The sequence below is a fragment of the Pseudophryne corroboree genome, chromosome 6, assembly GCF_028390025.1.
Source record: "Pseudophryne corroboree isolate aPseCor3 chromosome 6, aPseCor3.hap2, whole genome shotgun sequence".
Classification (NCBI taxonomy): Eukaryota; Metazoa; Chordata; class Amphibia; order Anura; family Myobatrachidae; genus Pseudophryne; species Pseudophryne corroboree.
Genome location: NC_086449.1, coordinates 320,209,115 through 320,235,614, shown reverse-complemented (window position 1 = coordinate 320,235,614; position 26,500 = coordinate 320,209,115). Strand labels below are relative to the sequence as shown.

At 47.6% G+C, this 26,500-nt stretch overlaps 1 protein-coding gene and 3 non-coding genes across 5 annotated transcripts in view; 2 read left to right on the top strand and 2 right to left on the bottom strand.

Annotated features, from left to right (window-relative positions):
* The window catches only part of LOC134932149 (zinc finger protein 324B-like), a 146,133-nt gene that overhangs the window by 100,738 nt on the left and 18,895 nt on the right, over positions 1-26,500 (bottom strand). The window lies entirely within an intron of this gene.
* Positions 7,138-7,209, top strand: TRNAD-GUC (transfer RNA aspartic acid (anticodon GUC)). The gene has a single exon. It is a non-coding gene; the product is annotated as a tRNA-Asp (tRNA).
* Positions 10,017-10,090, top strand: TRNAI-AAU (transfer RNA isoleucine (anticodon AAU)). Its single transcript has one exon. It is a non-coding gene; the product is annotated as a tRNA-Ile (tRNA).
* TRNAI-AAU (transfer RNA isoleucine (anticodon AAU)) lies at positions 10,316-10,389 on the bottom strand. The gene has a single exon. It is a non-coding gene; the product is annotated as a tRNA-Ile (tRNA).

Below are 26,500 nucleotides of genomic sequence, written 5' to 3'. Positions count from 1 at the left end.
AGAGGTGCTCCCCCTGCTCTGCATCCCTGCACTGAGCTGATGTCCCCCTGCTGCTGCGCCTGTCTACAGCGGCACTACTACAGGGAGCATTATGTGTATACGTGTCACTGCTACAGGGGGCATTATGTGTGCTGTCTCTTTGTAAAGTATGGGAAGGCGCAAATTTATAGTTTGCAGGAGGGCGCCGACTACCTTAGCAACGGCCCTGCCTCTGAGATCCATGCAGATCACTGCAATAGCTAAAGAGATTTAATGGACGTGGAGCAATGGTATTGCCTTGTTTTCAGTTCTTGTGCAATGTAGGAGTAAACATTATTCCCCAATTGCAATAAACACATTTAATCCCCACAATCCGAAAAGTAAATTGATTGAAGCTGACTTTTCAGATTGTGCAGTTTAATCCCCTGGCAGTCCTATGCTTCCATACCTGGTAAATTTTAGTAATCTTAAATTTGGGGGGTATAAGATGAAGGATGGAAGTGTTAGGAAGGATCTGTTGGGATTTCAGACCCAACCCTGTATAAGTACTATGAGCATAACTGTGTACATGGAGTTATTATAGAATGGATAATTTTTAGGTTAGTTAGCTGTGTTCTGTTACTTCATAATAATTACGACACCGCTCCCTTGATGACAATGGTGAAGGGAAAAGAACAGTAGCTATGAGACAATATTATGCGCTGCTGATATTGTCGTAAGAAAAGTGAACATTTTGAAAGACAGGGGTAGAAGACGTGTGTCATTTCAGCTGCTGTGGAACTATACATCCCAGCCTGCCCTTTCACAGTTTTGCGGATAGGGCATGCTAAAGGCCCATATACACAGGTCCAACCCTACCCACCAGATTTCCTTTGAAGCTCCCCAGGAGGGCTTCATACGATTTGGCACTTGATGTATAATTTTTTACATGCCGCCAATCAGCGCCAGCCCATTCATTTGAATAGTAGTTTTGAAATCTCCTGCCGCCTACCGCTACTGCTCTCTCTCTCTCTCTCTCCGGCCTGGGGAGGATATGGAATGGGGGGGGGGGGGGGTGTTACGGAGGCACAGAGCAGGAAGAGCGCCACTCCTGCCTAGCGCTTCATTGCTCTGCAGACTATAGGTGTGTGCCAGCAGTGCTGTACATATAATCTCCAGGCTCCGATCCGATGCGCACAGGAACGTGCATCGGATCGGATGTAAAATACTTCCAATTTGGCCTGTTTTCATCCAATAAATTGGCCCGATCCGTCGGAATCGTATGAAAACAGGTCAAATAGGACCTGTGTATGGGGGCCTCTGGAACATGGCAGAGGATGCTGGGATAGTTGCAGAGCAACTCTAATGACACACATTGCTTACCCCTGGACTATTATGTTAATGGATTGAGCATCGTTTTACAGGTATTTACTTACCTGTAAACATACTTACGTAAGTATTTGGTTTTCCTCCTTTGTGATCACCCTGGAAATACCACAACTCCTTTCCTCTGCACAGTAGATCAGGGCCGGCAACAAAAATCTTGGGGCCCGGTACAATGGTATCTGCAGGACCCCCACAAGATACAAATACAGTGTGTGTGTGTGTGTGTGTGTGTGTATGTATGTATGTGTGTGTATATATATATATATATATATATATATACACACACACACACAGATATATTTAACTGTCATATTGGGAAGTGTGTCGGGTGCCACGAGGGACTCACCACAGCCAGGGTTTTTTTTTTGGTGACAGTGGTGGAGCTGCGGTGGGCTGCTGCTGCCGTTTCTAAAGCCCCCCTCAGACCAAGTCTGTCACTGTCACAGACTTGTGGCAGATGCTGGAGGGAGGCTGTGGAACACATGCTGGCCTGGCTCAGGGCTGCCGATCCTCGGCTGGGCTGACTCAGGGCTGCCACTCTTTGGCTCGGCAGCGGAAGGAGACGGGGAAGGGGCGGCCGTGCAGCATAAGTGTCATGACCTGGACTGGACCAAGTGACAGGGTAAGTGGGGGAGGGGTGGCGAGTGGGGGTTGGAGCGGCCTGCCTGTTAATTCATTTGGTTAGATGGCAGTGTAGTGAGCATTATAATGAATAGATGTTACGGTCCCCTTTTAGAGTCCCTGATCCACGGGGCCCCTCAACCTTTGGGGCCCCATACGGGTGTCCCCTTTGTTCCCCCCTGTCGCCGGGCCTTCAGCAGATATCAGCTTTGGTTTAATATTAGCCCTGCCTGCAGATTACAGAAGCAACATAAATAATGTAGTACAAGGGCATAGCTACCATAGGTGCAGGCAGTGCAGCTGCTATGGGGCCCAGAGCTGAGAGGGGCCCACCTTCCCTGTCACCGTTACATGTGTTATATACATTTTCCACCATTGGGTAGTATGTAGGGGTCCTTTCAGACTTTTTCCTGCAATATATCTAGGTATGCCTCTGGACCTGCTCATTGTAGTGTGGTATAAAATGAACTGGAGGGCATTTTAATGTTATATAATGTGAACCAGGGCACTGTAATGAGGCACAATATGAACAGGGAGCACTATATATCATAATGTGAATTGGAGATACTGTGCGGCATAATGTGTATTGGCAGGTCTGAAATGTGACATAGGGTGAACTTAAGCACTACTACAATTCATAAAAGAAATGAGGGCACTTACTATGGGGCATTACATTAAATAAGGCTCCACTATGGTTCATAAAATTAACTAGGGCACTATTATAGGGCATAAAATGAACAACTGATGCAGAGAAGTGTCTCTCCAGGAGCATTGGGATGGGGGCCCCTTCAAAATGTTGTTATGGGGCCCACAAAGTTCTGGCTAAGCCCCTGCTATTGAGGGCATGCTGGGATGTGTAGTTCCACAACAAGTGGAGGGGCGCATGTTGAGCACTCCTGGTGTAACTGATATTATGTGCAAATGCATAAATATATTGGAATGTATCAAACTGTAATTCAAATATTTTGTAGTATGTACAATGACTAGTCCTATGGGGACTTGCCTGGAAGGTGGGGGTATAGTTTAAACATCTGAGAAAAAAAACTACTGTATGTAAAGTCTAATGGGATAATTAATGTCTCTGATGTGGTGCCACATGTTTGGCTGCACCCATCACCGTATATTGGAGCACATTTATAACAATCCACATTAATGCAGATGTGTTAAATAATTGTTGTTTAAATTCACATTAAAATTGAAAACGGTCATGCAAATTTATGATGAAGTTCTTGCCAGGAGATAGGCTCCAATAAGAGTGAATTTCCCATTAGGCACGTGCCTTGGGGTTGCGGCACTTGGATGCTTCTGTTGGTACCATCAGCCTGAAATGTACCAGTAACTGCAAAATATTTCCAAGGTACTGTACCATATGCCATCTCTAATGGAGTGTGACGGGTAGGGCATGCACATACTGCCCCTGTAAACTGTCCTACTTATTAAAATTAAAAAATGTCATAGTGGCTTTTTTTTAAATAATTCTATTAATTTGACTATCATCAGATGAGGGCTTATAACCAGTCAATAAAATAATAAAATTAGGTACTGGAGAGGGCGGGCGGCCATTACTGTTGTGTCTAGGGGCGCCATCACCCCTAAATCTGCCCCTGATAAGACTCCTTCCCAGTGCAATACTTGAAGCTGAGAGATATCTTACACTATTTCTCTCTGGTTCGGGTCCTCAGTGCACATTGCATAGTCATAGGTTAGTAGTTATTAGGGCCATGCTCCATTATGTTTTGCCTTCTGGAGCTTAGTAAATCTGACTACATAGCAGCCCCCCTAGAACCTATGGGGTATGCATTGCGGTCAGAAATGGAGGAGCTGCAGTATATATCAGAGATATCTGCAACAATCCCTCCATGGTACATCTGGGAGATCCTAAATATTTTTGGGTACCCCACATTAACGGCTCTTTTTAGGTAACATCCTGCAAATATTGAATGATACATATGCCTCATTAAGGACACCAGCCATTGCTGATTTTCTGCACACCTCTATGCAGTTGTGAGGAAAATTAGTGATGTTACTGGTCATGTACTGCCTCCGCCTTGCAGCACCCCACTTGGCAGCCATGAAAAAAATATAATCTCCCCCTATGTTTGTATTTAATACATTCACATGACATTCCAGCCCAAATGTATTAAGAGTTAACAAGAGATAAATCTGAGATGCATAAGGAGAGATAAATGACAAGCCAATCATCTCCTAGCTGCCATGTTACAGGCTGTGTTTGAAAAATGACAGTTAGGAGCTGATTGGCTGGTCATTTATCTCTCCTTATGCATCTCAGATTTATCTCTTGTAATACATTTGGGCCTCCATTTGTTAAATGTAGTGGCGCATTTCTGTTCAAAAGCATCTACAAATGATAGATATACACAGGGGATACAGTGAGCCGGAACGGGGTGGAACGGTGTTCTGTCAATTCTAGAATGTGTGCCCGGAGCCACAGGGTGATGCCGGGCGCCAGCTAAGACTTTGTTACCAGCAAGCACCTGGCTCTTTCCCCACAGCTGCAGCCAGAGGCAAGAGTTCACTCTTGAGCTCCGGCTTCCGGCTCTGGCAGTATGCGCTATGGGAGAGACGTCATGACGTCTCTCCCATAGTTCTGAGTAGTGGGTGCCAGACGGACTGCAGCGGTCGGACGCAGGAGCGGGGCTTAAGGTAAATAGTGTGTGTGTGTGTGTAAGCGGCGCTACTATAGGGGGCAATACAACATGGGGGAATTACTACTGGGAGCAATACTACATGGGGCCAATACAACTGGGGGCAATACTTCATAGGGGCTTAACCACTGGGGGCAATACTACAATGGGGAATAACTACGGGGGCAGTGCTACTGGGGGCACTACTAATGAGGGCATTGTATTGGGCGCACTTCATAAGAGGCATCACTCCTGAGGACATAAGGGGCACTACTACTGGGGGCACTGTATAAGGGGCACCAATACTATGGGCTCTACATAAGGGGCACTACCACTACAGTGGGCATTGCATAAGGAGCTCTACTGTTGTGGGCAATGTATAAGGGGCACTACTGCTGTGGGCATTAAATGTATTAGGGGTTCTACTACCGTGCGCAATGTGTATAAGGGGCACTAATGTGTGTCATAACATGAATAAGGGACACTACTATGTGGTGTAATGTGAATAAAATTGTGCTACTGTGCGGCATAATTTGAATTGGGGATACTATTGCGTGACCACGCCCCTTTCTTTTTGTTCTAATTGTAAAGTGCAACGGAATATGCTGCGCTATATAAGAAACTGTTAATAAAATAATAAATACATTTTGAGACACTACCCCTTTCTGCACCAATCTCTTTATTACATACAGTAGGTGCCATTTGTGCATTAGAGAATCATATTTTACCTCTGTTTTTGTCATAGCCAAGCCTGTGGAGCTCTTGCACTATACAATGGTTACAAAGCCTCTAAGACGAGGGAGCAAATGCAAAATCCATTCCCTACTATACTACTGGTTTATAATCAGGCTGCCTGCTCTGTTTCCTTGTCATAATGTGTTCTAACTACAAACTAACAAACAGCTGAGCTACTGTATGTGCTGAGCAGTATCAGAAAACTCTGCACAGCGGCGTCTCTGACTTCCTCTCTCTCTGCTTCCTCGCCCTTCTAATCTGCATATTACCAGCAGCACTACTGCACTAACAATGGTAATGCCTCTCTTGTACAGAGCTACCCGTGTCTCCCATCTGGAAGCTAGTGTTCCTGAATGGTCACACAACATAAAGTAAAAAAAAAAAAAAAGGGGTCACATGATTGAAAGTCTTAATGGTGACATCATGGAAACATGCTGCAAGCTAATCCTTGTTAGCACAGTGGTAAATATCCCTGTCTGTCATGTGGGAGACTGGGGTTTGATTCCCAAATGTGGAGGTTTATTTTTTTGTCTTTTTATATACAGTAGGTATATTAAGAAAATGCCACATTGGTTTGGTTTCATTATATCTTAATGATTTATATCTCCATTTAAAGTGTGGCGATAGGAACTACAGTTTACAGAAATGCAACTTAATGGAAACTGTTCTTTTCTGCAAACCACAATAAAGATTCATGCAATAAAAAGGAATCTATCTTCTGGGTGTGATGAGCCTTTACTAATGACTGGGAACTGAATGAAGAGATGAGTAATAAGAATAGTGTTTTATAAGGATTACACACGAGAGAGAGGCAAGCAATGCATACCCTCCAACATTTTAAACATAAAAATTGTTACAAATTAGGAAAGGAGGCGTGGCCACACTCATTTTCCTATACTTTCAATGGAAGTTTGGAGAGCTAAAAATAGGTACAGACCATAAGAAAAAAGGTACTGTACCGGCCAAAGAGATACAGTTGGAGGGTATGGGCAAGCAATCACCCTAGTGAGTCGTTATAAGTGCATACCCTCCAACATTTTTTCACTGGAAAACCGGTACAAATTAGGAAAAGGGGCATGGCCACGGTAAAGGGGGTGTGGCCACCCCCCTTTCCTATACTTTCAATGGAGATTTAGTGAGGCAAAAATTGGTACAAAGCCCTTTTTAGCCGGTACAGAGCATTAAAAACCGGTACTGTACCAGCCAAAAAGGTACAGTTGGAGGGTAAGCGTCAGGCCATGCCCATACTGTGTTTGGCTGCACAGTGTGGAGCACTGGCGTTTCTATAATGGGTGCAGTGTGTGCGGTGCACACGGGCCCCTGAGTCCAGAGGGGGCCCCCACCGCACACACTGCACCCATTTTTCAAATACTCACCCCTCCGAAGTCCAGCGCTGGCATCCGCAGCGCTATTAGAACTCCGTGAAAAAGGCTCAGTGCCCTCTAGTGCACAGACTCTACAACGTTCCGGGTAGAGAGGAGGGGGCCCGAATGGAGGAGGCTGAACACGGGCCTCCTTAAAACGCCCCTGGCGTGGAGCCCGCAAACATGTACACCTGGAAGTTCTAAATGATTTGCCTACTAATATAAGGACAAATTAATTATTTATTAGTTTATGATAAAGCTCTATTGATCTGCTAGCATTGTAGAGCTCTGACACATAGTAGTGGCAGTATTACACAATGAAGTAGCTGCAGACTGACAGAGGAACAAAATCGTGCACTGCAATAGCTAGAGATTTGTATTGCCTTGTTAGCTATGTTTACCTTGCATGTGGCTCACTGCTCAGTTATTCCTCGTTAGTATAGTGGTAAGTATCCCCGCCTGTCACGCGGGAGACCGGGGTTCAATTCCCTGACGGGGAGACAAAGCTTTTCTTGTCTTTATCTATTACTTGCAAAAGAATTGTAAACTGCCAGTTTCAAAATATGAAGATGCTTTGCTGTACATCACAGTGGGGGTAATTCCAAGTTGATCGCAGCAGGAAATTTTTTTAGCAGTTGGGCAAAACCATGTGCACTGCAGGGGGAGCAGATATAACATGTGCAGAGAGAGCTAGATTTGGGTGTGGTGAGTTAAATCTACAATCTAAATTGCAGTGTAAAAATAAAGCAGCCAGTATTTGCCCTGCACAGAAACAAAATAACCCACCCATGTTATATCTGCCCCCCTGCAGTGCACATGGTTTTGCCCAACTGCTAAAAAATTTCCTGCTGCGATCAACTTGGAATTACCCTCAGTATCTGTATTAATTGTTTACTGATGTATGTTTCTCTTCATGTCAAATATATATATATATCACACACACACACTCTATGTATATAACAGGATGGAACTAGAAGGGTCGTTCAGACTCTGCTGCTAATGCAGCTCGCAGCGCAGTTTGCAGATTTTGTCAAACTGCGCACTGCAGCTGCACGACCCACACATTGCAGTTGCATCCCCGATGAATTTGACCACAATATGATTGACAGCGGTGGGCATTTTTCAGGGTAGTAATGTGGTGTTGGGGGATGGGGTGGCTGTGTGACATCACATGCAGCCGCTCTAAAAAAAAATGTCCGCTGACCGCCTGGCTGCGGGGCAGGGTTCAAACCATGATCCGATGCGTTCATAATTATATTGCGGAGGTATCGGGAGGCGGCCCCACACAGTGGCGTAACTAGAAATTTTTCTCCCCCAAGCCAAAAAATCCTTCGGCACCCCCTTCCCCATAACCCCCATAATTGTCTCTAGTAAAGAGACAAATATGCCAAAAAGGGTGTGTGGCTTCGTTGAAATGGGCGTGGCTTCGCGTAAAGGGGCGTGGCATTGCAGGAAAAGACTACCTTATACCCCAGTTTTGCAACCTGCACGCCCAGACGTTAGCCACCACAGGAAAGAAAAATAATCCTGATTCATGCCCCTTACATTATTTGTCAATTTTCCTCCTTATAGTAATGCCCAGTATACATTATTCCACATACTGCAATGGCCTTAGCCATTATGCCACACACAATAATGCACATGACACAATATGCACACACTGTAATGCCCCCGACACATTATGCCACACACCGTAATGCCTGTGACACATTATGATAGGAGTCGCAATACCCGTTATACATAATGCTACACACTGCAATGCCCCTGATACATTATAGCACATACAATGTCTGTGACACAGTATGACACACACCACAATGATCCTGAGACATTATACCACATACCACAATGCCCGTGATATAGTATACAACACACCGTAATGCCTGACACATTATGACACACACCGCAATGTCCGTGATACATTATGCCACACACTGTAATGCCCATTACACATTAAGTTCTACAGTAAGGCTTCTAATTACTTTTAAATTACCTGCTCGTTGCCAGGGGTTTCATGCTCTTGGTTCCATGCACGGTGCCAGGGGTTTTCATGCTCAGGGTGTCATGCTCGTTGCCAGGGGTTTCATGCACTGGGTGTCATGCTCGTTGCCAGCGGTTTCATGCTCTAGGTTCCATGCATGGTGCCAGGGGTTTTCATGCTCAGGGGGTCATGCTCGTTGCCAGAGGTATCATGCACTGGGTGTCATGCTCGTTGCCAGGGGTTTCATGCACTGGGTGTCATGCTTGTTGCCAGGGGTTTCATGCACTGGGTGTCATGCTCGTTGCTAGGGGGTAGTGCTTGTTGCTAGGGCCATGCTCCCAGTGCCACATATGCCCCCAGTGCCAGATATTCCCCCACAGTGCCAGGCATATGCCCCCAGTGCCAGATATTCCCCCCCAGTGCCAGGTACATGCCCCCAGTGCCACATATACCCCCCCCAGTGCCACATATGCCCCCTCAGTGCCTGTTCCCCCCAGTGCCAAATATTCCCCCACAGTGCCACATATGCCCCCTCAGTGCCTGCTCCCCCCAGTGCCAGATATTCCCCCACAGTGCCAGGTATATGCCCCCAGTGCCAGATATTCCCCCACAGTGCCAGGTATATGCCCCCAGGGCCAGATCTTTCCCACAGTGCCAGGTATATGCCCCCAGTGCCAGATATTCCCCCACAGTGCCAGGTATATGCCCCCAGTGCCAGATATTCCCCCACAGTGCCAGGTATATGCCCCCAGTGCCAGATATTCCCCCACAGTGCCTGCTCCCCCCCTCCCCCCCCCCCCACTCCTTTGTGTTGGAGGGACACGGAGCGCATAGCGCGCCTCTCCTGTTTCCCTCCTGGCTCTCCTGCCGGTCTAATAAAGGAAGTGCCGGTTCGTGAGCCAATCAGAGCTCACGAACGGCACTTCCTTTATTAGACCGGCTGGGGGAGAGCCAGGGAGGGACACAGGAGAGGCGCGCGATGTGCGCTCCGTGTCCCTCCTTACAGTAGCGGAGGGAAGGAGACCGCAGATTGACATGCGGACGCTCGTCCGCATGTCAATCTGTGCAAAGTCAGTGGCGCCCCCGCAGCCCCTCGCCCCCAAGCCACCGCGAGGACTGCGGGGGCAGTAGTTACGCCACTGGCCCCACACATGCTGGGCGGTACTCAGCATGTGCAAAGATGTACGCAGATCGGGTTGCGTATGCAGCCGTCTGCATTCATCTCTGAATAACCCCCATGTTCAGAATTTTAGTTCATTGAAACATTAATTTGACATTTTCTGCACATTGTGTATAGAGCAGTTACTTGCAAACAGAAAGTCTCATGGCCGGTTAGCTCAGTTGGTTAGAGCGTGGTGCTAATAACGCCAAGGTCGCGGGTTCGATCCCCGTACTGGCCATTAAGTTTTGTCACTTCTTTACATAAAGAATTTTGTCCTTGGAAAAGATCAGATTCAGTTATAACATATTTTTTATTATATTTAAACTCAATTATAGTTTTTTTTATAATTTATTGAAAAACTATTTAAAACATTTCTGATACAACATTTTATAATATCTGTATGATATATAAAGTACTAAGACCTAATGTTAATACTTTTACACTCTGAGGACTCAAAAAGTAATGGCCCGTACGGGGATCGAACCCGCGACCTTGGCGTTATTAGCACCACGCTCTAACCAACTGAGCTAACCGGCCAGTATGCAATTATATGCAACTGCACAGTAAAAATTTTAAATGTGCTACTGCATTTTTACATTATGGATATAATGAGTAAGTATCAATTTGTGCTGTTAATTAACCTTAAAGCGAACATGTTGCAAGTATAAATAAAGCTAGGCACAAAACATTTTTTTTTACTTTTTTTTTTACCAGAGAATGATTGTATCTCCTTACAATCACTTAAAAAACTACTGCGGTTGATATTTCATAGTCTTCCCTGCGAGGCATGCACCTTATGTCCCTGTTGGAAAAATGGAAGAAGGGGGAAGGGGGGGGGGGGGGGGGGGTGACAATTCTCTTTCTGTCACAGGGCACCAAAAGTCTACTTGCAGCTCGGTCAACTAGTAAAGGGAATTGTCTGAATAAATACATTGTCTATACAGTGTTGTGTAACGTGACAGTATTATATAAATACAGTATAATAAATAATGCCTATGTCAAATAATGTACACAAGTTAAAAAGCTTGTCAAAATGACAGACACCAGGGCCAGATTATAGGGGGGCGGCCACTACTCACACAGGTGCTGCCGGCAGCCTGGGCTCTGTCGGCCAGGAACATACCTTCTCTGTCTTGTCATAGGCACCTCTAGCTCCCCTTCGTTCAGGTGCTGCACTGGCTCCCTCCCCCTGTTTCTGTGTCGGGCAGGGGAGGAGGGCTGTGTACACCGTGAAGGCTCCTCTATGCGATAGTCAGAGGAGCCTGTGGTATCCAGGGAGGGTGGCATGCTGTAGCACGTCACTGACTGCAGAATGCCCAGGGGCAAACGCAAGATTTTTGCAGTGGGGTTTCCTATATTATATATATTTTACACATGATTGCCATCATTGCCCAGTATATATACACATATATATCTAATATATTAAAAATGGAAATTTGTCCTCCTGTCTTTCTATACAAATCCACAGTTTACAAGCGAAGATCGTGAAATTTTACATACGAGTGTATTAAAATTTAAAACACGGCCGAGGCAACTAAAATAGGATTTTAATACCTACCGGTAAATTCTTTTCTCTTAGTCCGCTGAGGATGCTGGGGATGCTTCAAGAACCATGGGGTATAGACGGGATCCGCAGGAGACATGGGCACTTTAAGACTTTAAAAGGGGTGTGAACTGGCTCCTCCCTCTATGCCCCTCCTCCAGATTCCAGTTATAGGAACTGTGCCCAGGGAGACGGATATTTTGAGGAAAAGGATTTTTTTATTTTTTTTTAAACTAAGGTGAGATGCATACCAGCTCACACCCAAGCACGCCGTACAGCATGGCATTTAACAACAATGCATGCAACGGCATGACCAACATCAGCCACAGACTGACTGTACTAACTTAACATGAGTGTAACCAAAATCAAACTGCAGATACAGCCCGCACTGGGACGGGCGCCCTGCATCCTCTACGGACTAAGAGAAAAATAAGATTTTAAACCTACCGGTAAATCTTTTTCTCGTAGTCCGTAGAGGATGCTGGGGACTCCGTAAGGACCATGGGGATAGACGGGCTCCGCAGGAGACATGGGCACTTTAAGAAAGACTTTAGGTATGGGTGTGCACTGGCTCCTCCCTCTATGCCCCTCCACCAGACCTCAGTTAAAGAAACTGTTCCCAGAGGAGACGGACAGTACGAGGAAAGGATTTTTGTTAAACCAAGGGCAAGATTCATACCAGCCCACACCATTCACACCGTATAACTTGTGATAAACTAACCAGTTAACAGTATGAAAACTAGTGATGTGCACCGGAAATTTTTCAGGTTTTGTGTTTTGGTTTTGGATTCGGTTCCGCGGCCGTGTTTTGGATTCGGACGCGTTTTGGCAAAACCTCCCTAAAAATTTTTTGTCAGATTCGGGTGTGTTTTGGATTTGGGTGTTTTTTTTACAAAAAAACTCTCAAAGACAGCTTAAATCATAGAATGTGGGGGTCATTTTGATCCCATAGTATTATTAACCTCAATAACCATAATTTCCACTCATTTTCAGTCTATTCTGAACACCTCACACCTCAAAATATTATTTTTAGTCCTAAAATTTGCACCGAGGTCACTGGATGACTAAGCTAAGCGACCCAAGTGGCCGACACAAACACCTGGCCCATCTAGGAGTGGCACTGCAGTGTCAGACAGGATGGCAGATTTAAAAAATAGTCCCCAAACAGCACATGATGCAAAGAAAAAAAGAGGTGCAATGAGGTAGCTGTGTGACTAAGCTAAACGACCCAAGTGGCCGACACAAACACCTGGCCCATCTAGGAGTGGCACTGCAGTGTCAGACAGGATGGCACTTCAAAAAATAGTCCCCAAACAGCACATGATGCAAACAAAAAAAGAGGTGCACCAAGGTCGCTGTGTGACTAAGCTAAGCGACCCAAGTGGCTGACACAAACACCTGGCCCATCTAGGAGTGGCACTGCAGTGTCAGACAGGATGGCAGATTTAAAAAATAGTCCCCAAACAGCACATGATGCAAAGATAAATTAAAGAAAAAAGAGGTGCAAGATGGAATTGTCCTTGGAAACGCCCACCCACCCTTATGTTGTATAAACAGGACATGCACACTTTAACAAACCCATCATTTCAGCGACAGGGTCTGCCACACGACTGTGACTGAAATGACTGGTTGGTTTGGGCCCCCACCAAAAAGGAAGCAATCAATCTCTCCTTGCACAAACTGGCTCTACAGAGATGTCCACCTCCTCCTCATCGTCCGATTCCTCACCCCTTTCACTGTGTATATCCCCCACCTCACAGATTATTAATTCGTCCCCACTGGAATCCACCATCTCAGGTCCCTGTGTACTTTCTGGAAGCAATTGCTGGTGAATGTCTCCACGGAGGAATTGATTATAATTCATTTTGATGAACATCATCTTCTCCACATTTTCTGGAAGTAACCTCGTACGCCGATTGCTGACAAGGTGAGCGGCTGCACTAAACACTCTTTCGGAGTACACACTGGAGGGGGGGCAACTTAGGTAAAATAAAGGCAGTTTGTGCAAGGGCCTCCAAATTGCCTCTTTCTCTAACGTCCTAGTGGATGCTGGGGACTCCGAAAGGACCATGGGGAATAGCGGCCCGCAGGAGACTGGGCACAAAAGTAAAAAGCTTTAGGACTACCTGGTGTGCACTGGCTCCTCCCCCTATGACCCTCCTCCAAGCCTCAGTTAGATTTTTGTGCCCGAACGAGACGGGTGCAGGCTAAGGGGCTCTCCTGAGCTGCTTAGTGTAAAAGTTTAAAGTAGGTTTTTTATTTTCAGTGAGACCTGCTGGCAACAGGCTCACTGCACCGAGGGACTAAGGGGAGAAGAAGCGAACTCACCTGCGTGCAGAGTGGATTGGGCTTCTTAGGCTACTGGACATTAGCTCCAGAGGGACGATCACAGGCCCAGCCATGGATGGGTCCCAGAGCCGCGCCGCCGTCCCCCTTACAGAGCCAGAAGACGGAAGAGGTCCGGAAAATCGGCGGCAGAAGACGTCCTGTCTTCAATAAGGTAGCGCACAGCACTGCAGCTGTGCGCCATTGCTCTCAGCACACTTCACACTCCGGTCACTGAGGGTGCAGGGCGCTGGGGGGGGGGCGCCCTGAGACGCAATAAAAACACCTTTTTTGGCAAAAAATACATCACATATAGCTCCTGGGCTATATGGATGTATTTAACCCCTGCCAATTTTTACATAAAAAAGCGGGAGAAAGGCCGCCAAAAAAGGGGCGGAGCCTATCTCCTCAGCACACTGGCGCCATTTTTTCCTCACAGCTCCGTTGGAGGAAGGCTCCCTGACTCTCCCCTGCAGTCCTGCACTACAGAAACAGGGTAAAACAAGAGAGGGGGGGCACTAAATTGGCATATAAATATATACAGCAGCTATATTAGGGAAAAACACTTATATAAAGTTATCCATATATATATATAGCGCTCTGGTGTGTGCTGGCAAACTCTCCCTCTGTCTCCCCAAAGGGCTAGTGGGGTCCTGTCCTCTTTCAGAGCATTCCCTGTGTGTGTGCTGTGTGTCGGTACGTTGTGTCGACATGTATGAGGAGGAAAATGGTGTGGAGGCGGAGCAATTGCCTGTGTTAGTGATGTCACCCCCTAGGGAGTCGACACCTGACTGGATGGTCTTATGGAAAGAATTACGTGATAGTGTTAGCACTTTACAAAAGACTGTTGACGACATGAGACAGCCGGCAAATCAGTTAATACCTGTACAGGCGTCTCAAACACCGTCAGGGGCTCTAAAGCGCCCGTTACCTCAGGTCGATACAGACACAGACACGGACACTGACTCCAGTGTCGACGGTGAGGAAACAAACGTATTTTCCAGTAGGGCCACACGTTACATGATCACGGCAATGAAGGAGGTTTTGAACATTTCTGATACTACAAGTACCACAAAAAAGGGTATTATGTGGGGCGTGAAAAAACTACCCATAGTTTTTCCAGAATCAGATGAATTAAATGAGGTGTGTGATGAAGCGTGGGTTTCCCCCGATAAAAAACTGCTAATTTCTAAAAAGTTATTGGCATTATACCCTTTCCCGCCAGAGGTTAGGGCGCGTTGGGAAACACCCCCTAGCTTAGATAAGGCGCTCACACGCTTATCAAAACAAGTGGCGTTACCGTCCCCTGATACGGCCGCCCTCAAGGAACCAGCTGATAGGAAGCTGGAAAATATCCTTAAAAGTATATACACACATACTGGTATTATACTGCGACCAGCAATCGCCTCAGCCTGGATGTGCAGTGCTGGGGTGGCTTGGTCGGATTCCCTGACTGAAAATATTGATACCCTAGACAGGGACAATATATTATTGACTATAGAGCATTAAAGGATGCATTTCTATATATGCGAGATGCACAGAGGGATATTTGCACTCTGGCATCAAGAGTAAGTGCGATGTCCATTTCTGCCAGAAGAGGATTATGGACGCGACAGTGGTCAGGGGATGCGGATTCCAAACGGCATATGGAAGTATTGCCGTATAAAGGGGAGGAGTTATTTGGGGTCGGTCTATCGGACCTGGTGGCCACGGCAACGGCTGGAAAATCCACCTTTTTACCCCAAGTCACCTCGCAGCAGAAAAAGATACCGTCTTTTCAGGCTCAGTCCTTTTGTCCCCATAAGGGCAAGCGGGCAAAAGGCCACTCATATCTGCCCCGGGGCAGAGGAAGGGGAAAAAGACTGCAGCAGACAGCCTCTTCCCACGAACAGAAGCCCTCCCCCGCTTCTGCCAAGTCCTCAGCATGACGCTGGGGCCTTACAAGCGGACTCAGGCACGGTGGGGGCCCGTCTCAAGAATTTCAGCGCGCAGTGGGCTCACTCGCAAGTGGACCCCTGGATCCTGCAGGTAGTATCTCAGGGGTACAAATTGGAATTCGAGACGTCTCCCCCTCGCCGGTTCCTGAAGTCTGCTTTACCAACGTCTCCCCCCAACAGGGAGGCGGTATTGGAAGCCATTCACAAGCTGTATTCCCAGCAGGTGATAATCAAGGTACCCCTCCTACAACAGGGAAAGGGGTATTATTCCACGCTTTTTGTGGTACCGAAGCCGGACGGCTCGGTGAGACCCATTTTAAATCTGAAATCCTTGAACACTTACATAAAAAGGTTCAAGTTCAAGATGGAGTCACTCAGAGCAGTGATAGCGAACCTGGAAGAAGGGGACTATATGGTGTCTCTGGACATCAAGGATGCTTACCTCCATGTCCCAATTCGCCCTTCTCACCAAGGTTACCTCAGGTTTGTGGTACAGAACTGTCACTATCAGTTTCAGACGCTGCCGTTTGGATTGTCCACGGCACCCCGGGTCTTTACCAAGGTAATGGCCGAAATGATGATTCTTCTTCGAAGAAAAGGCGTCTTAATTATCCCTTACTTGGACGATCTCCTGATAAGGGCAAGGTCCAGAGAACAGTTAGAGGTCGGAGTAGCACTATCTCAAGTAGTACTACGACAGCACGGATGGATTCTAAATATTCCAAAATCGCAGCTGATTCCGACGACACGTCTGCTGTTCCTAGGGATGTTTCTGGACACAGTACAGAAAAAGGTGTTTCTCCCGGAGGAGAAAGCCAAGGAGTTATCCGACCTAGTCAGGAACCTCCTAAGACCAGGCCAAGTGTCAGTACATCAATGCACAAGGGTCCTGGGAAAGATGGTGGCTTCTTACGAAGCGATTCCATTCGGCAGATTCCACGCAAGAACTTTTCAGTGGGATCTGCTGGACAAATGGTCCGGATCGCATCTTCAAATGCATCAGCGGATAACCCTGTCTCCAAGGACAAGGGTGTCTCTCCTGTGGTGGTTACAGAGTGCTCATCTCCTAGAGGGCCGCAGATTCGGCATTCAGGATTGGGTCCTGGTAACCACGGATGCCAGCCTGAGAGGCTGGGGAGCAGTCACACAGGGAAGAAATTTCTAGGGCTTGTGGTCAAGCATGGAAACGTCACTTCACATAAATATCCTGGAACAAAGGGCCATTTACAATGCCCTAAGTCAGGCAAGACCTCTGCTTCAGGGTCAGCCGGTGTTGATCCAGTCGGACAACATCACGGCAGTCGCCCACGTAAACAGGCAGGGCGGCACAAGAAGCAGGAGGGCAATGATGGAAGTGGCAAGGATTCTTCGCTGGGCGGAGAATCATGTGATAGCACTGTCAGCAGTGTTCATTCCGGGAGTGGACAACTGGGAAGCAGACTTCCTCAGCAGACACGATCTTCACCCGGAGGAGTGGGGACTTCACCCAGAAGTCTTCCACATGATTGTGAACCGTTGGGAAAAACCAAAGGTGGACATGATGGTGTCCCGCCTCAACAAAAAACTGGACAGATATTGCGCCAGGTCAAGGGACCCTCAGGCAATAGCTGTGGACGCTCTGGTAACACCGTGGGTGTACCAGTCAGTGTATGTGTTCCCTCCTCTTCCTCTCATACCAAAAGTACTGAGAATCATAAGAAGGAGAGGAGTAAAGACTATACTCGTGGCTCCGGATTGGCCAAGAAGGACTTGGTACCCGGAAATTCAAGAGATGCTCACGGAAGACCAGTGGCCTCTACCTCTAAGAAAGGACCTGCTCCAGCAGGGACCATGTCTGTTCCAAGACTTACCGCGGCTGCGTTTGACGGCATGGCGGTTGAACGCCGGATCCTGAAGGAAAAAGGCATTCCGGATGAAGTCATCCCTACCCTGATCAAAGCCAGGAAGGATGTAACCGTACAACATTATCACCGTATTTGGCGTAAATATGTTGCGTGGTGCGAGGCCAGGAAGGCCCCTACAGAGGAATTTAAACTGGGTCGTTTCCTGCATTTCCTGCAAACAGGACTGTCTATGGGCCTCAAATTAGGGTCCATTAAGGTTCAAATTTCGGCCCTGTCAATATTCTTCCAAAAAGAACTGGCTTCTGTTCCTGAAGTTCAGACGTTTGTCAAGGGAGTACTGCATATACAGCCTCCTTTTGTGCCTCCAGTGGCACCTTGGGATCTCAATGTAGTTTTGGGATTCCTAAAATCACATTGGTTTGAACCACTCACCACTGTGGACTTAAAATATCTCACATGGAAAGTGGTAATGCTGTTAGCCCTGGCTTCAGCCAGGCGTGTCTCAGAATTGGCAGCTTTATCCTATAAAAGCCCTTACCTAATTTTTCATACGGACAGGGCAGAATTGAGGACTCGTCCTCAATTTCTCCCTAAGGTGGTTTCAGCTTTTCACTTAAACCAGCCTATTGTGGTGCCTGCGGCTACTAGGGACTTGGAGGATTCCAAGTTGCTGGACGTAGTCAGGGCCCTGAAAATATATGTTTCCAGGACGGCTGGAGTCAGAAAATCTGATTCGCTGTTTATCCTGTATGCACCCAACAAGCTGGGTGCTCCTGCTTCTAAGCAGACGATTGCTCGTTGGATTTGTAGTACAATTCAGCTTGCACATTCTGTGGCAGGCCTGCCACAGCCAGAATCTGTAAAAGCCCATTCCACACGGAAAGTGGGCTCATCTTGGGCGGCTGCCCGAGGGGTCTCGGCTTTACAACTTTGCCGAGCAGCTACTTGGTCAGGGGCAAACACGTTTGCTAAATTCTACAAATTTGATACCCTGGCTGAGGAGGACCTGGAGTTCTCTCATTCGGTGCTGCAGAGTCATCCGCACTCTCCCGCCCGTTTGGGAGCTTTGGTATAATCCCCATGGTCCTTTCGGAGTCCCCAGCATCCACTAGGACGTTAGAGAAAATAAGAATTTACTTACCGATAATTCTATTTCTCATAGTCCGTAGTGGATGCTGGGCGCCCATCCCAAGTGCGGATTGTCTGCATTACTTGTACATAGTTATTGTTACAAAAATCGGGTTATTGTTGTGGTGAGCCATCTTTTCAGAGGCTCCTTCTGTTATCATGCTGTTAACTGGGTTCAGATCACAAGTTGTACGGTGTGATTGGTGTGGCTGGTATGAGTCTTACCCGGGATTCAAAATCCTTCCTTATTGTGTACGCTCGTCCGGGCACAGTATCCTAACTGAGGCTTGGAGGAGGGTCATAGGGGGAGGAGCCAGTGCACACCAGGTAGTCCTAAAGCTTTTTACTTTTGTGCCCAGTCTCCTGCGGAGCCGCTATTCCCCATGGTCCTTTCGGAGTCCCCAGCATCCACTACGGACTATGAGAAATAGAATTATCGGTAAGTAAATTCTTATTTTTTCCTGCCAGTATACGTACGGACTGTCTGACGTGCCTACTTGGATGCGGTCACTCATATAATCCTCCACCATTCTTTCAATGGTGACAGAATCATATGCAGTGACAGTAGACGACATGTCAGTAATCGTTGTCAGGTCCCTCAGTCCGGACCAGATGTCAGGACTCGCTCCAGACTGCCCTGCATCACCGCCAGCGGGTGGGCTTGGAATTCTTAGCCTTTTCCTCGCAGCCCCAGTTGCGGGAGAATGTGAAGGAGGAGCTGTTGACGGGTCATGTTCCGCTTGACTTGACAATTTTCTCACCAGCAGGTCTTTGAACCTCTGCAGACTGCCGGAAAGAGAGATACAACGTAGGTTTTAAATCTAGGATCCAGCACGGTGGCCAAAATGTAGTGCTCTGATTTCAACAGATTGACCACCCGTGAATCCTGGTTAAGCGAATTAAGGGCTCCATCCACAAGTCCCACATGCCTAGCGGAATTGCTCTGTTTTAGCTCCTCCTTCAATGTCTCCAACTTCTTCTGCAAATGCCTGATGAGGGAAATAACCTGACTCAGGCTGGCAGTGTCTGAACTGACTTCACGTGTGGCAAGTTCAAAGGGTTGCAGAACCTTGCACAACGTTGAAATCATTCTCCACTGTGCTTGAGTCAGGTGCATTCCCCCTCCTTTGCCTATATCGTAGGCAGATGTATAGGCTTGAATGGCCTTTTGCTGCTCCTCCATCCTCTGAAGCATATAGAGGGTTGAATTCCACCTCGTTACCACCTCTTGCTTCAGATGATGGCAAGCAGGTTCAGGACTGTTTGCTGGTGCTCCAGTCTTCGGCACGCGGTGGCTGAATGCCGAAAGTGACCCGCAATTCTTTGGGCCACCGACAGCATCTCTTGCACGCCCCTGTCGTTTTTTAAATAATTCTGCACCACCAAATTCAATGTATGTGCAAAACATGGGACTTGCAGGAATTTGCCCAGATGTAATGCACGCACAATATTGGTGGCGTTGTCCAATGTCACAAATCCCCAGGAGAGTCCAATTGGGGTAAGCCATTCTGCGATGATGTTCCTCAGTTTCCGTAAGAGGTTGTCAGCTTTGTGCCTCTTATGGAAAGCGGTGATACAAAGCGTAGCCTGCCTAGGAACGAGTTGGCGTTTGCGAGAGATGCTGCTACTGGTGCCGCCGCTGCTGTTCTTGCTGCGGGAGGCAATACATCTACCCAGTGGGCTGTCACAGTCATATAGTCCTGAGTCTGCCCTGCTCCACTTGTCCACATGTCCGTGGTTAAGTGGACATTGGGTACAACTGCATTTTTTAGGACACTGGTGACTCTTTTTCTGACGTCTGTGTACATTTTCGGTATCGCCTGCCTAGAGAAATGGAACCTAGATGGTATTTGGTACCGGGGACACAGTACCTCAATCAAGTCTCTAGTTCCCTGTGAATTAACGGTGGATACCGGAAACACATTTCTCACCACCCAGGCTGCCAAGGCCTGAGTTATCCGCTTTGCAGCAGGATGACTGCTGTGATATTTCATCTTCCTCGCAAAGGACTGTTGGACAGTCAATTGCTTACTGGAAGTAGTACAAGTGGTCTTCCGACTTCCCCTCTGGGATGACTATCGACTCCCATCAGCAACAACAGCAGCGCCAGCAGCAGTAGGCGTTACACTCAAGGATGCATCAGAGGAATCCCAGGCAGGAGAGGACTCGTCAGACTTGACAGTGACATGGCCTGCAGGACTTTTGGCTTTCCTGTCTAAGGAGGAAATTGACACTGAGGGAGTTGGTGGTGTGGTTTGCAGGAGCTTGGTTACAAGAGGAAGGGATTTAGTGGTCAGTGGACTGCTTCCGCTGTCATCCAAAGTTTTTGAACTTGTCACTGACTTCTGATGAATGCGGTCCAGGTGACGTATAAGGGAGGATGTTCCTAGGTGGTTAACGTCCTTACCCCTACTTATTACAGCTTGACAAAGGCAACACATGGCTTGACACCAGTTGTCCGCATTTCTGTTGAAATACTTCAACACCGAAGAGGTGATTTTTTTTGGATTTTGACCAGGCATGTCAATGGCCATATTCGTCCCACGGACAACAGGTGTCTCCCCGGGTGCCTGACTTAAACAAACCACCTCACCATCAAAATCCTCCTTGTCAATTTCCTCCCCAGCGCCAGCAACACCCATATCCTCATCCTGGTGTACTTCAACAGTGACATCTTCAATTTGACTATCAGGAACTGGACTGCGGGTGCTCCTTCCAGCACTTGCAGGGGGCGTGCAAATGGTGGAAGGCGCAACCTCTTCCCGTCCAGTGTTGGGAAGGTCAGGCATCGCAACCGACATAATTGGACTCTCCTTGGGGATTTGTGATTCAGAAGAACGCACAGTTCTTTGCTGTGCTTTTGCCATCTTAACTCTTTTAAGTTTTCTAGCAGGAGGATGAGTGCTTCCATCCTCAGGTGAAGCTGAACCACTAGCCTTGAACATAGGCCAGGGCCTCAGCCGTTCCTTGCCACTCCGTATCGTAAATATCACATTGGCAAGTTTACGCTTCTCCTCAGACGATTTTGATTTAGATTTTTGGGTAATTTTACTGAGCTTTATTTTTTTGGATTTTACATGCTCTCTACTATGACATTGGGCATCGGCCTTGGCAGACGACGTTGATGGCATTTCATCGTCTCAGCCATGACTAGTGGCAGCAGCTTCAGCACGAGGTGGAAGTGGATCTTGATCTTTCCCTATTTTACCCTCCACATTTTTGTTCTCCATTTTTTAATGTGTGGAATTATATGCCAGTAATATATCAATAGCAATGGCCTACTACTGTATATACTGCGCACAACTGAAATGCACCACAGGTATGGATGGATAGTATACTTGACGACACAGAGGTAGGTAGAGCAGTGGCCTACTGTACCGTACTGCTATATAGTATATACTGGTGGTCAGCAAACTGTGCAAAACTGAAATGCACCACAGGTATGGATGGATAGTATACTTGACGACACAGAGGTAGGTAGAGCAGTGGCCTACTGTACCGTACTGCTATATATTATATACTGGTGGTCAGCAAACTGTGCAAAACTGAAATGCACCACAGGGATGGATAGTATACTTGACGACACAGAGGTAGGTAGAGCAGTGGACTACTGTACCGTACTGCTATATATATATAGTTATACTGGTGGTCAGCAAAATTCTGCACTGTCCTCCTACTATATACTACAATGCAGCACAGATATGGAGCGTTTTTCAGGCAGAGAACGTATAATACTGGTGGTCACTGGTCAGCAAAACTCTGCACTGTCCTCCTACTATAAAATACTGCTGGTCCCCAGTCCCCACAATAAAGCAATTAGCACACTGAGCACAGATATTTGCAGCACACGGAGCACAGTCAGATACGGAGCGTTTTTCAGGCAGAGAACGTAGATATTTGCACTTGCAGCACACTGAGCACAGATATTTGCAGCACACTGAGCACAGATATTTGCAGCACAATTTGCAGCCCACTGAACATAGAAACTGAGAGGACGCCAGCCACGTCCTCTCACGTTCATCTCCAATGCACGAGTGAAAAATGGCGGCGACGCGCGGCTCCTTATATAGAATACGAATCTCGCGAGAATCCGACCGCGGGATGATGACGTTCGGGCGCGCTCGGGTTAACCGAGCAAGGCGGGAGGATCCGAGCTGCTCGGACCCGTGAAAAAAAAGGTGAAGTTCGGGCGGGTTCGGATTGTGAGGATCCGAACCCGCTCATCACTAATGAAAACCAACATTCGGAGACTGATGAAAACTATAACATAACCCTTATGTAAGCAAAACTATATACAAGTCTTGCAGAAGTAGTCCGCACTTGGGACGGGCGCCCAGCATCCTCTACGGACTACGAGAAAAAGATTTACCGGTAGGTTTAAAATCTTATTTTCTCTTACGTCCTAGAGGATGCTGGGGACTCCGTAAGGACCATGGGGATTATACCAAAGCTCCCAAACGGGCGGGAGAGTGCGGATGACTCTGCAGCACCGATTGAGCAAACAGGAGATCCTCCTCAGCCAGGGTATCAAACATATAGAACTTTGCAAAGGCGTTTGAACCCGACCAAGTATCAGCTCGGCACAGCTGTAGTGCCGAGACCCCTCGGGCAGCCGCCCAAGACGAGCCCACCTTCCTAGTGGAATGGGCCTTGACCGATTTTGGTAACGGCAATCCAGCCGTCGCATGTGCCTGCTGAATCGTATTACAGATCCAGCGAGCAATAGTCTGCTTTGAAGCAGGAGCGCCAACCTTGTTGGCTGCATACAGGACAAACAGTGCTTCTGTTTTTCTGACTCTAGCCGTTCTGGCCACGTAAATTTTCAAAGCCCTGACCACATGAAGGGACTCGGAATCCTCCAAGTCTCGCTTAGCCACCGGCACCACAATAGGTTGGTTCATATGAAAAGACGACACCACCTTAGGCAAAAATATTCGGACGGGTCCGCAATTCCGCTCTATCCATATGGAAAACTAAATAGGGGCTTTTATGAGACAAAGCCGCCAATTCCGACACTCGCCTAGCCGAAGCCAAGGCTAACAACATGACCACTTTCCAAGTGAGATATTTTAACTCCACCGTTTTAAGTGGTTCAAACCAGTGTGACTTAAGGAAACTCAACACCACGTTAAGGTCCCAAGGCGCCACCGGGGGTACAAAAGGAGGCTGAATATGCAGCACTACTTTCACAAAAGTCTGTACTTCTGGGAGAGAAGCCAATTCCTTTTGAAAGAAAATGGATAAGGCCGAAATCTGAACCTTAATGGAGCCTAATTTTAGGCCCAAATTCACTCCGGTTTGTAAGAAGTGAAGGAAACGGCCCAGATGGAATTCTTCCATAGGAGCATTCCTGGCCTCACACCAAGAAACATATTTTCGCCATATACAGTGATAATGTTAAGCTGTCACGTCCTTCCTAGCCTTTATCAGAGTAGGAATGACCTCATCCGGAGTGCCCTTTTCCGCTAGGATCCGGCGTTCAACCGCCATGCCGTCAAACGCAGTCGCGGTATGTCTTGGAACAGACAGGGCCCCTGTTGCAACAGGTCCTGTCTTAGAGGAAGAGGCCACGGATCTTCTGTGAGCATCTCCCGCAGATCCGGATACCAGGCCCTTCGTGGCCAATCTAGAACAATTAGAATTGTCCGTATTCCTCTTTTTCTTATTATTCTCAACACCTTTGGGATGAAAGGAAGAGGAGGAAATACATAGACCGACTGGAACACCCATGGTGTCACTAGGGCGTCCACAGCTACCGCCTGAGGGTCTCTTGACCTGGTGCAATACCTCTGCAGCTTTTTGTTAAGGCGGGACGCCATCATATCTATCTGGGGCAGTCCCCACTGACTTGCAATCTGTGCGAAGACTTCCTGATGAAGTCCCACTCTCCTGGATGCAGGTCGTGTCTGCTGAGGAAGTCTGCTTCCCAATTGTCCACTCCCGGAATGAACACTGCTGACAGTGCGCTTACATGATTTTCCGCCCAGCGAAGAATCTTGGTGGCTTCCGCCATTGCCACTCTACTCCTTGTGCCGCCCTGGCGGTTTACATGAGCCACTGCGGTGATGTTGTCTGACTGGATCAGAACTGGTAAGTCGCGAAGCAAGGTCTCCGCTTGACGAAGGGTGTTGTATATGGCCCTCAGCTCCAGGACGTTGATGTGAAGACAAGTCTCTTGACTTGACCAAAGACCCTGGAAGTTTCTTCCTCGTGTGACTGCTCCCCAACCTCGGAGGCTCGCGTCCGTGGTCCCCAGAACCCAGTCCTGAATGCCGAACCTGTGGCCCTCTAGAAGGTGAGCACTCTGCAGCCACCACAGGAGAGATACCCTGGCCCTGGGGGACAGTGTGATCAACTGATGAATCTGTAGATGTGACCCGGACCACTTGTCCAATAGGTCCCATTGGAAGGTCCTCGCATGGAACCTGCCGAACGGAATGGCCTCGTAAGATGCCACCATCTTTCCCAGGACTCGAGTGCAGTGATGCACTGACACCTGTTTTGGTTTTAATAGGTTCCTGACCAGAGTCATGAGTTCCTGAGCCTTTTCCGTCGGAAGAAAAACCTTTTTCTGGTCCGTATCCAGAATCATGCCCAAGAAGGTCAGACGAGTCGTAGGAACCAGCTGCGACTTCGGGATATTGAGAATCCAGCCGTGTTGCTGTAACACCTTCAGTGACAGTGACACGCTGTTCAGTAACTGCTCTCGTGATCTCGATTTTATGAGGAGATCGTCCAAGTACGGGATAATTGTGACACCCTGCTTGCGCAGGAGCACCATCATTTCCGCCATTACCTTGGTGAAAATCCTCGGGCCGTGGAAAGCCCAAACGGCAACGTCTGAAATTGGTAATGACAATCCTGTACCGCAAGTCTCAGCTATGCCTGATGAGGTGGATATATGGGAACATGAAGGTACGCATCCTTTATGTCCAGGTGTACCATAAAATCCCCCCCTTCCAGGCTGGCGATGACCGCCCTGAGCGATTCCATCTTGAACTTGAACCTTTTCAAGTATAGGTTCAGGGATTTTAAATTTAAAATGGGTCTGACCGAACCGTCCGGTTTCGGGACTACAAACAGGGTTGAATAATATCCCCTCCCTTGCTGAAGTAGGGGAACCTTGACCACCACCTGTTGAAGATACAATTTGTGAATTGCATTTACACTACCTCCCTTTCTAGGGGAGAAGTCGGCAGGGCCGATTTGAAAAACCGGCGTGGAGGCACCTCTTCGAATTCCAGCTTGTAACCCTGAGAAACAATTTCTATTGCCCAGGGATCCACCTGTGAGTGACCCAGATGTGGCTGAAAACCCGAAGACGTGCCCCCACTGGGGCGGACTCCCTTAGCGGAGCCCCAGCATCATGCGGTGGATTTTGTAGAGGCCGGGGAGGACTTCTGTTCCTGATAACTAGCTGTGTTGTGCAGCTTCTTTCCTCTTCCCTTACCTCTGGCAAGAAAGGACGCACCTCGTACTTTCTTGTTTTTCTGTGACCGAAAGGACTGCATCTGATAATGTGGCGCTTTCTTAGGCTGTGAGGGAATATAAGGCAAAAAAAAATGGATTTACCAGCTGTAGCTGTGGAGACCAAGTCCGAGAGACCTTCTCCAAACAATTCCTCACCCTTGTAAGGTAAAACCTCCATATGCCCTTTTGAGTCGGCATCACCTGTCCATTGCCGGATCCATAGGACTCGTCTAGCAGAAATCGACATAGCGTTGATTCTAGAACCCAATAGACCAATGTCTCTTTGAGCATCTCTCATATATAAGACAGCATCCTTTATATGTCCTAGGGTCAATAAGATGGTATCCTTATCTAGGGTTTCAATTTCCGCCGATAAGGTATCCGTCCATGCCGCTACAGCG